This window comes from Miscanthus floridulus, chromosome 7 (assembly GCF_019320115.1).
Source record: "Miscanthus floridulus cultivar M001 chromosome 7, ASM1932011v1, whole genome shotgun sequence".
Classification (NCBI taxonomy): domain Eukaryota; kingdom Viridiplantae; phylum Streptophyta; class Magnoliopsida; order Poales; family Poaceae; genus Miscanthus; species Miscanthus floridulus.
Genome location: NC_089586.1, coordinates 43157423 through 43169629, shown reverse-complemented (window position 1 = coordinate 43169629; position 12207 = coordinate 43157423).

Genomic DNA, 12207 nt, shown 5'->3' with positions numbered 1-12207 from the left:
TAAACTGTCGACAAGGAAGACCCCAGAGGCCGAACGGAGTCGGAACTATAACCTGAGGCAGTGGGCGCATCAGGGCTACACCCTCTTGACGATGAAGGCATTGGCGCGATGATGCAGATCCGTAGAGAGCCCCCTTAGCAAACCTTTTGCTGTTCTCCATGATCTTAAGCTTACGAAAAAATAGGGACTATACTGAGGGTGCCGAAGGATTGAGACGAAAGCGGGTTGTTGCTCGACCCTCAACTGTAGCCTGTATATATAGCCCGGAGAGACAAAATCGGTTTCGTTAGAAATATGGAATTAAAATCAGAGACGGAAATGGATCGACACTCCAGGAATTTAGGGGACGGATAAAGGAGAAGTAACAGATTTGAACTTATCGCTTCCCTAAGTTATGAAGCGTTGTTGGACGGATACAAAGAATTTGTATGGATTAGAGATCAACCCACCAAGGCTTCTTTTGGATTGAAGGGAGTCTGGATCCCCACAAGGCCGAAGATCATCATAAGCCAAGTTACATCGGCCCATTAATAAGATTATGCCAAAGGAAGGGGAAAGCCGCCTGACTAGTAGATGCCCAACTGATTTCTCTATGACTGGGAAACCACTGGAAAGAAGCTTGTGGTTTTTCCAATAGGCATTTGATGGAACAAATAAGGGAAAAGTATCCACACACTTTAGCCCTTGCAAACACTAGAACAGCTCTGCGAGCCTGGTGAGAAGACGCAAGCGATATCACAAGACTTCTTTTAGCCACAGCAGCTGATTCTTTTGCTCGACAAGGTGCTAAAATGAGCGACACAATCACCCTACGCACAAGAATTCTTCTAACCGCTCAAGAATCTTTATTTCAAAGAGATAGGCCATGGAGGGTCTAGCGGAGTTGGGAGCACTCGGAAAGATGGATGGAAGAGAAACATGGCTGAAGTAGTCACTTGCTCTTGCCAAGGTCGAATAAGCATTTTATAGCCGGCCCGGGAAGATGAATCCAAATGCTCGTGAAACAGTGGTGCTCTCGCAAAAGTTTTGGGGCATAGGCTCGTGAATGGACGCAAGCGGTGATGAACGGTGGACCCCAGATCAAGGTTCTCAACCCGTGACTATGGACTAATCAGGGATGCAGACATGATAATTTTGGAATAAAATTACTTTTATCTCAAAATTGGGGGGCATGTGTTTACACCAGAATTTGGAAGAAGGATTTCAGAGGCTCGAAAGCTCCCAAAACCACGTCAACAAGGAATCAATTGCATGTAGATAGAAAATAGTTGATTCGGATACAACACTAGAATCGGCTTTCTTCAGATAGCGCCAGCGGACAACGACAGAAGCTATGATCGGCGCTGGGGTGAGGCATGCTGGACTCTACAAAAAGTGAAAGATTAGAGTCTAAGTTATCTTAAATTAGGAATATTTTCATTTTTATGCCAAAGATTGTAACAAATCGTGCTCGAGTCGGATTCTTGTCTAGACTCCGGGTATAAATATCAAACCCCAGCTATTGTAAAAGAACAATTGTAACACCCTAAAATTGCTCCTTTTGGAAATGTAGTTAAATTGATTTAATTTCACATTTTTTGCTCATGAAATATAGGGAAATAAAATTTTTCATTAATTTAAAATTTATCATAAGGTAGAAACATGTTTGTTTCATTCATGTCAGTCGCACCTCGTGTTTCTATGTGCAAAATATGTGCTTTTTTATACGTTTAGGAGACAAATATCTATTTCTAGGAATTTTCTAGTTTCTTTTTGGAATTTAATTGCTACCTCCTTCACCTTAATCTTTATGTTCCAAGTTTCCAACAATATTTTTATAGGCTCTAAATACTTTCTTTGGGTTCATCATGTTCTAATGTGTCTCTGGGAATTTTCCCCAAATTTTCGGAGGCCTCGGAATATTTTTGTGGCTTAAATATCAATTCTAGACTTTTCTAGAATTATTTTATTCATGAAATTAATTAATTCTGAAAATAATAAATCTCTCATTTTTTTCTTTCCAATGCTTGAAGCCCATGTGCAATAATCCTAATAAATCCTAAAGGCTTATGCATTTATTTACTAATGGGCTTTAATGATTATTTAGGCTCATTAGTAAATATGGAGGGTGCAACATCAATTAGTACCATATTGCTAGTTGATGTAGATATGGGGAGTTTTTCTCCCAATAAATATGTATAAATCCCTTAGGCAAAACACACCAAAACTATCATAAGAGGAGCCCCTAGTTTGGGAATCCCTAGATAGCAAACTATATATTTCCCTCTTTCTTGCTACGTCGTCTCCATCTCTCCGCACATAACTCTGCCACGTCGAACTTCATCTCTCCGCACAGAACTCTACCCCGTCAAACTTCTCATCGGCTGTCTTCTGGTATTCGTCATCGAGAACTTATCCGGTGCCAATCCTGCATGCTGCCCTATTGACCATCATCACCAACAATCATTAGCTAGCTCCGTTGTTAAGTTATACAAGCAAATAGCATCCACATTAGCACGTGAGTGGCCAGAGGACAACAGGCTCCCATTTGGCAAGTACAGGACGTATCGACTTTTCATAATTTCTACGGCTTTAATCCTTCACAGTTTATTCATTTGAATTATGTTTTGTTTCGTTAAAATTGCGTGAGTTGTGGGTCGATGTGATCTATCTGTTAGTAATGATGATTACTATGCTAAATGTATCTGAGCTAAAAATTAAATTGATTAATGTTAATGCAACTGCCTTTATAATTAAAAGCAATATCGGTGTTTCACCTGTCCTTTTATTTGACAAAGTTAGTGATTAATTTGCTTAAATATACAACAATATTTATAAGTAAAATATGACTGGATTTAACTTGGCTTTTAAATTAAATTATGATTTGTTTAATCTGAATTAATAACTTCTCCATGATTTTGTTTATTTGACTAAAATAAATCAAGCTTGTAGTTGTTTCTTTTTCTTTATGAAGTAAATCTTTCGGTAGTTGTTTCTTTTGCATCGTAACTCTGATTAGAGTGCTTTTCGCTTCTGTGTTCTCGTAGCGATGAGTAGATTAGTTTTCAACCCTGTTTATTGTCTGGTGTACTGTTCTAATTTAGATCTATTATTTGTTTTGTGTATGATTGTATATATGCTTGTGTGGTGCTTTATGATCATGTCCAGTCGGCGAGCTTTGAGTTGGTGACATAGAAGAAGTTGGTGATCCAGAAGAAGTCCTTTGGAGGTTATAATTCAATAGAAGAAGGATCTAAGTTTAAGGCAAATATAGCATGGGATCTTCCTTTTTGTCCTATACACCTTTAATCATTTAATTCATATTGCATGTGTCTACCTTGACTACCACTAAGGATTTCCTAGTAATTTGTACATGTACCTTGATGCCTTTGGGTTATTGCATTGGGTAGCTTTGCTAGTGCTTAACTACAACCATGATCTTGTAACTTGACTAATGGTATATGCAATAAACACTAAAAGATGCTTTTTAGCAACATGGAATTAGGGGGCTAGAGCATTGGGCTGTTTTTATGGTGCTCTAGATTCCTCTCCTTAAGGACTTATCTGTAAGTGATCATCCAGGACTTACAGTATAACTGTGAGGGCTATATGGCTCTGGCTTTAGCTTAGTATAAGGACCTTTTCTAGCTTGTTAGAGGTTACCTTTATGGCGCAAGAGGGGCACCGGTTTGTATGATCTTGGCCTGCCAAGAGAGTGCATTTTGGTTTCTTTGTATATTGTTAGTCACTCCTTGGAGGGGGATTCATGCTTATTGATGGGGAAACCTTAGCGGCCCTAACTTGTTAGACGAACGTTTGAAAGGCTTCATAGTGAACCCTGTCGACTTTCCTTGATAGTGGGTCAAGAGGCTCGCGACCTTGGGCGAAAGAGTAAATCACGACTCACAGTGAAAGTGTACAACCTCTGTAGAGTGTAAAACTGGTATATCAGCCGTGCTTATGGTCACGAGCGGCCTTGGAACCCTTACGGAATAGATGATCACTAATGGTTAATGATAATAAACATGGATGATGCTGATGATGAATATGCTCCTTAATAATTACTGATTATGCAATTCATTATTTATGTTTACCTGATCATGTGTTTATATGGGCTTGTGATAAACTTGTTGCTACTCAGTTGCTAAAATTGTGTCCATTAAAAGCTAATCGCAGTTAACCAGTGTCAGCCTTTTGAGCCTCATGAACCCCATGTTGTATTTGTTGAGTACGACATGTACTTACACTTGCTTTACTTTTTAAACCTTTGGGAAATCCTAGATGGGTACCAGATTGCTAGAGTTTGGAGGAATTAGACTTGTGATCAACCAGTCAGTTGTCCCTGTGGATTTGGAGTCTTCGCCTGAAAATCGGAGTTGCCTTTCCGCTGTCTATACTCTGAGGTTATAATCTTTATACTAATATGCTAGGTATTTAAGCATTGTCTGTTGATATTACCTTTATTTGTAGCTATATGTGAGATTTGACTTCCTGGGCTCACATATGGTATGTATCTGGTTTTGTTCTTAAAACTGGGTGCTACAACAATCAATCAATCAAATATAAGTCAAATACTTTTTTCGGCTTCGGCCACCCCTTAGGAGGAGTAGAGTAGATCTCGGCGAGTTCTTCTACGAGTATGGCTGCATCGATCTGGTCGACCTCCACTGCTTGTCTGTAAGTACCGTCAGGGTTTATACCTCTGTTCGTATGGCTGCATCGATCTGGTCAACCCCCACTGCGACTCTGGTATAGGCTAGTTATCGACTCTTGCCTAGTTCAAGTATGACCTGTGTGATTCTGCCTCACACCCCACTGCTTGAACTAGATCGAGGTCAAGTTATCGGCTCTACCTTTGAATGGTAGTCTTTGGTAGATTCATTAAGTTACCGATATTGCTTATTGCTTTCATTGTTTATCTAATTACAGCAATATCATTCTGCATGATTGAGATTGATCTGGATCGGCCTTATATCTTATTTAACCCATCGTTTGCTAATCTTAAACTGATCTAATCTACATCTTAAATGATGAGTTATGTTTTTATTGGCTGTTTTATATCAATCTTAATCATGCATAGTGTGCGGTTAAGGCATGTTCGATCTTGAGTGGATCTATCGGTTAGCGAGAACCGTTCCACGGCCTGTTATCATGACCTGTGGGATTCTGCCTCTCACCCCGCTGTTAGCACCGTGGAGTGGGGATCGTTAGTTGATAGATCCGTTCCTGAGAAGGCATGACCTTAACTGTGCGCTATGCCTGAATCGGCTGTTTAGCCGATATCGAATGCTTTCACGAACAGCTCACATCACGAGATCGTTGAAGTAGAGATAAGTTGAAAGATGTGTTAGCCCCAGGATCTTGTTATTGTATTATGGCCTGCATGATTCTATCTCATGCCCCACTGATATTAGTAATGAGTTAGGGTCGTCGAGTCTATTGTTGTTTCTACGGCCTACATAATTGTACCTCATGCCCCACTAGTCATGATGATAGATAAGATCTAACATGTTCATTAAATTTATCTTTATTAGATGGTTGAGTGGTGTTGAATTGTTTCTTTACGTAAACAGGAGTTCAGTTACGTATAATCATTGGCTCAGTATAAACCGACCATCATCGATATCTTATTGCCATTGATTAATGTTTGCTTAAATGATATTTATTCTGAATGATAACCGATTCTTCTTCACACGACCCCATGAGCTCTCACTGACTTATTCTCATGAATATACTGGGATTGGCTATTTAGCCGATTTCCTTCCATATCGGCTCTCATAGTCGTACATTCGGGACTGTCTGGCAACATCGGCAAGTTCCGCCCTTAATTACTGATGAAATTTCTCTCCTTGTCAATTGCAGGGTCAAATTGACTGGCACGCCTCGGGAGGATTGCATAGGATCGACCACTCCTACGCTAAAGCTAGGCGGATCTGCTCTATCAGGCAGACCCTTCCGGCTTGCTGCGTGTGTCCTCGGCATGGGGCAAAATTTTGTGTCGACACACGTTTCTGGCACACCTGGTGGGACACCATAATCGTCATGGTGGTTCACCACAATGAGGACATCCTTATGGTACATTATGAAGGCCTACCTGATGAAGATAGGGATACCATCAACAAAGCTACGGAAGAATTTCAGAAGAAGTGTTTGTTGTCCTACACCAAAACACATGACAGCACAGTTATTTAGAAATTTCCACTACCAAGAGTTCTACTACACGGACAGACAGATACAGTTGAAGCTGAAGACAGGTGTTTCTTTGTGGAAGCCATAGACAAATCTGTTCGTGATGCCCTATCAAGCCACAATGAAGCTTTCATTGACGCATTTCACAACGCCATGAAAGAGGCGATTCATGGAATTCCAGTTAGTCAGGATGGATCGACTTGTTACAACATTCCAGATCCGTTGACCCAAGGGACTAATCAAGTCGGTACCAGCCATCAAGAAGTAGCACCAACTGGTAATGGTGACATCTAGACACTACAAGGTTCATCTAAACAAACTCCAGGTACTGCTACAAATCAGATACAGTATAATCCTGGACTGTTAGTACAGCGTGTGCAGCAGCCAACGGGGCAAAGTCAAAATCAGATGATCAATTTTGGCACATCAGGCCACATATTATCATCGGCTTAGAAGATAGCACCATCCGTTCAGAGGATCCATAGAGATATTGATCCTTATGTCTATAATTAGATACTTCAAGCAGCAAGCCAACAAAGGACCCAACAGATTAAGATTCCACAAGGCTATCATTATGGCACAGATTATAACACCCTCCACATGATATCAAATCTAGGATATCAAGGCACGTAGGATTTCAATCCACAGATGGGTCAGCAAGTACCGAGAAATCTGAATCTGCAAGCTGACGAGTTGCTGCTCAAGGTGACCGAGATGATAAAGAATCAGTTTGGTCTGAAGCCAAAAGGAATGACTTTTTCGTACAAATGCCCATATCCAAAATGGTATGATTTGGTCACCCTCCCTACAAATTATAGTCTCCCAGAATTCGCCAAGTTCACTAGTCAAGACGGTACGAGCATAATAGAACATGTCAGTCAGTATCTTACACAATTGGGCGAAGCATCAGTTGAGGATGCCCATCGAGTTTGTTTCTTCTCCTTGTCCCTGTCAGGGCTGGCCTTCACTTGGTTCTCGTCACTACTAGTCAACTCTATTGCCAATTGGGCTAACCTGGAGAAAAAGTTTCATACATATTTCTACACTCAGACTGTAGAGAAGAAAATAACCGATTTGACAACTATGAGACAGAGGACTAATGAATCGAGCACTGAGTTTCTTAAGAGATTCTGAGAGACTAAGAATCTATGTTTCTCATTGAGCTTGGCTGATGATCAATTAACTGCTTTAGCCATCCAAGGAATGCTACCGATGTGGAAAGAGAATTTGTTGGGACAGGAATTTGACAACTTGGGTCAATTAGCTCAACGAGTGGCAGCACTTAATAGCCAATTCTAGAGCATATGTAGAGATACCTGATTCTAGAAGAGTAATTCAGTGGTCGAAACTTATGATCCATATTCAGTTGATGATGGCTATGAAGATGAAGAAGAAGAGGTTATTATAGCTGAATGGAATTGGGGCAAGAAGACAGTGATGGTGCCAAATCCTTGGGGAAGAGGAGTTGAGGAGAGTAATGACTTTGATGTTACCAAATCGGACAAGCTCTTCTATTTCTTACTTGAGAAGGGGCAGATCAAGTTGCTCGATGGTCATGTCATGTTGCCCCTTGATTAGTTGAAGAACAAGAAGTTCTGCAAATTCCATAACGCTACTTCTCATTCCATGAATGAATACAGAATCTTCAGGCAGCATATACAGAAAGCTATTCAGCAAGGGAGGCTCAAATTTGATACACCTCAGAAGATGAAAGTCGATGATAATCCTTTCCCAAGAGATCAGAACATGGTTGATGCTGGGCTATTCAAAGGAAAAACCAAGGTCCTAACATCAACCAAATCAAGAGAAGCTAGAACAGTCGATCCTGAAATATAAATATCAGCTGATAAGTACAGAGAGATTGGAAGATGCCGTGCCAAACAAAAGAGCCAATGCGAGCAGGGGAAGACGTTGAAAGCGGAGACATCAAAGCCACGGGTCACATCTCGGATTCTGTTGGATAAATGGCGGCGACAGAAGGAAAATGATTATCAGCATTGGTTAAAAGATCAAGCATACCAACATCAATTAGAAGAAGAGAAGTATGAAAGGGAACAAGCTGAATTACATTGGAATTGTCCCTTCTTTAGATATTGCTGGAATGATGGTTGGAAGTTGCCTACCAGACACGACTGTCCAGGATGCAGCAATCAATATTGGGAGTTTAGGCAATCTTAGATCAACCGATGGTCTATCCGTGCCTAGATGCATATCATCATAATAACATGGATCGGCGCTTAAAAATAAAAATATTCATGATCAGCTAGGAAAAAGAATTGTTGACCAAGACTAGGCTGATCATGAAGAAGGAAGCAACTAAAGGGAGCATGTCTGGCAAGAAGGCCAATGGTGCCCCGGAGGATTGACAAGAAGCCAGAAGAGAAGGGTGCGGCGCCTAAGGAATAAAGAATTGGAATAGGCTCAAGTATCCGGTAAACCTCAAGTATGGCGTGCCAAGCAAATAGCCGATAGAAAGCAACCATCGGCTAATATCCAAATGGCTTTTCTATTGCCATCGGAGTTCAGAGCTCTGGCAAATCAAGAAGTTTATTTGGATTTTGATGAATCGGAGTATGAAGAGATGGTTGCCAAGTTAACGGTTGTGCAGCAAGCAATATTTGATAAACCAGTCAAGCATCTGCACTTAAAGGCTTTATACATGAAAGATTTTGTTGATGGGATGCCGATGATCAAGATGTTGGTGAATGGAGGTGCTTCTGTCAATCTTATGCCATACACCACTTTCCGTAAGCTTAGCAAGGAATTAGGAGATTTCGAGTATTTTTCTGGCAAGTCATGGGAAGGAGGCTTCATTAAAATCAGCAATGAAAGCCCACAGCCGATGCAAGCGATCGGCTCTGAGAGTTTGTTTTAATAGAAAAGTCATAGCTTCACGTTGGCCGTTGGATCGAAGGAAAAATGAGCATTAAGTCTTGGAGATGGGTTTAGGCCGACGTATGTGAAGGCTATGTTAAAGTGTAAGTGTGATTCAGAGTTAATGGATTTCTTAAGAGAAGTTCTATTTCGCTTAATAGGACACTTGACCTAGGTTGATTACTCATCTGACCTTTTATATTGAAAGTTCTACGGACGTTATCCTAGCATCTGATCAATACTTGGTAGCCGATTCATTCTCGGCTCTAATAGCCGGTACTAGGAGGGTATCGCCTCTAGTTCAAAAAGTAAACATCTTCAAAGATAATGAAAGCCGATATGATATGTATCACCTATAGAGCAAAAAACACAAAGATTCGTAGTCATACATGAAGGCATTGCATTGAAACACAATCATAAAGGAACAGGAGTCTTCATTCGTTGGTTTATCCTAAATGCAAACTAATCAAAGACCTTGTTCACCACATCCTGAGCGGGTGTAATGTCCATGATGGCCTCTACCGCTGGGATAAAATCTTCTATCAGATCTTCATGTCCCTTAGGGCCACCGTCGGTCGTGAAGCCAACCTCCATGGTATGGAGATCATGCTCGGTTTGGACCTACGCCGTAGTTAGCGCCACCACTGCACCATGACGAACACCATGGAGAGCACTCTCTTGGATGTAGGCCGGAATGTCGTGGAGACGAATGTTAATGGAGGGCCCCCTTGCATTGACGGTGTCCGCGGCCGCATTCGCCGCCGATTGAATAGATTCCAGTTGCACCGTTTGAGCTGGCAATTGCAGAAGAGTATCAAGGCAAAGGCAACAGAAACCAGGATGGAAACATTCATGAAGCTCATCTTACCTGCTACCACGGTGTCAGACTTAGCCAGCTGCGCTCGAACGGCATTGGTCTCCTCCTCCACCGCATTAAGGGCAGCCTAGAAGACTCCCAAACAAATCTCTAGCTGGCCATTGTTCAAAATCACCTTGGAATAGCGGTCCTCGGCCGCCCTCCATTCTCGGAGGAAACAGCGGGCATCATCATCGTCATATGAGTTGGAAGAACCCAACGATGAAGCCAGCGCAGAAGATGCAGCATCACTAGGATTGTCAGTCCTGGAAAAAGAGTGAAGGCTGTCATTCACAATGAGCTTATAGGCAAGTCAGAGCAGACCATCATCATGAACAAGGGTTGCCAATCTTACCTTATGCGCCGGGGACACTGGTTCATCGTCATGTCTTCTGCTGAGATTTCCTCTATCGCGCGCTTGCCTTGATTACCTTCGCCGGCCATGTGGAATGAGTGAATTTGTAGAAAAAAGGAGTGGAACCATTGTAAGGTTTTGCCAGACAAAAGAAAGCGAAGGAACGATTACAGATAGAGAGGCGTTTGAAGCCGAAGCCCTTGATTGGTATTTGAAGACATGAAGCGAAGAGGCGGACACCTCGGGGTGCGCAAAAGGCAATTGCAAATCAATAGAAGGAAAAACGCCGCTCCACAAATGTCGAAGATAATACGGCACCATATAACTGAGGATAGGAGATCGAAGGGCACTCTTGACATAAGCTATGTTTTCAAACTTAAGTGAGATTGAGAACAGGAGTCTAGAATCAGCTATTTATAGAAGAATCGGCTCTTTAGCCGAAGCGGATGTGATCAGTCGACTGTATTGGTTCTTTAAGCCTCCTGCTTGTTCGAATGCCCCTTGGTCAAAAGGGGTTCGTGGTCAAACAAACTCCTCTGAGCCTGCTTCACCCTCAGGACTTGATCTTCAAGAAATATAAAAGGCAGACAAAACTCTAGAGAAGGCTAAAAGTAGGTTGCCCATGATGACCAAGAGTAATGGAGCTAATGTGATCACCTTATGAGCTCGTACATGGACACAATGCAGTCTTTCTTTGGGAAGGTCAAACTGGATCAAGGCATGTCGCATTGCAAAACGAATTGTCAGGCCAAAGTCTACTAGAATTTTGGGATGGATGACTTTAAAGACTTGAGTTGCCTTCGGCTGCATGCTCTTAAAAAATATTGAAGCCAATAAATTGAGGATTGTGAAGTATTACGATTAAAAGGTCAAGATCAAGCAATTTTTTGAAGGAGACTTAGCCTGAAAATAAAATCGCCAATCGGGGTAGAGAACAGCAAGTTCGGTGGAAAGTCACCCAACTGGGAAGGGCCTTATTGGATCAAATGTTATGTGCCTGATGATACTTGGAGATACTGAGAAGAGAAGGAAAATTCGGCAGAGCAATCAAATAGGAAATATTTGAAGGAATATTACCCTAGCGTTTGGATTAATACTTAACCACCGATTTGCTCGGCTATCAGTTTTAGCAGCTGATGCTGGAAGGGTATCGTTGCTAGCGAAAAATTAAACCCAAAGGGGTGAAAGCTGGTACAATATGTATCGATCATGACCGATAGAGTGATGCGTACAATGTGGAGTACAAAACGAAGGAGAAATCACTCAAGACGAAGAAATTGTTTGCTAAATACCGCCTATTACAAGTTATGGGCCGAAAAAACACTTTGCCTACTATGTCATCGACCAGGGTATTGAAGGCCATAGAGTCGGCGGCGCTAAGGAAATCTTTAGTCAGACACTCATGATCCCTAGGGTGCACCGTATCTAGGAAACCATGAGGAAGAAGCCAAATATTATGGCCAGAACGTGCCTATGCGGTAGCCAACGCCGTGGCAGCACCATGATAGATGCCATGAAGAGCGACCTCCCTGACGTGATTCGAGATGTCATATAGATGAACTATTGGGACAACACCTCTGGCATTGACAAATCTTGCCTCGTACTCCGCAGCTAGTTGAAGGCTCTCCAGTTGGGCGGACAAATCTAAAAGGTTTAAGAGAGAGATGATCAGAATCTAGAAGGTGAAATTGAAAGGGAACAAAGGTTATGATATCTCACCCATAATTCTAGCCTCAGCCTTGGCCAATTTCTCATCCACTAAATCAGCCATGGGAGGCGATCGGCATCGAGCCATGGCCAGGGTTGATTCCATGAGAGAAATACATTCGGCAAGACCCTGGAAGTGATTGTCGATGGTGGCGAGCAAGTCATCATTGCCAACCCACCGCCTTGGGTAGCAAGGAAGTTGGCGATAAACTGTCGACAAGGAAGACCCCAGAGGCCGAACGGAGTT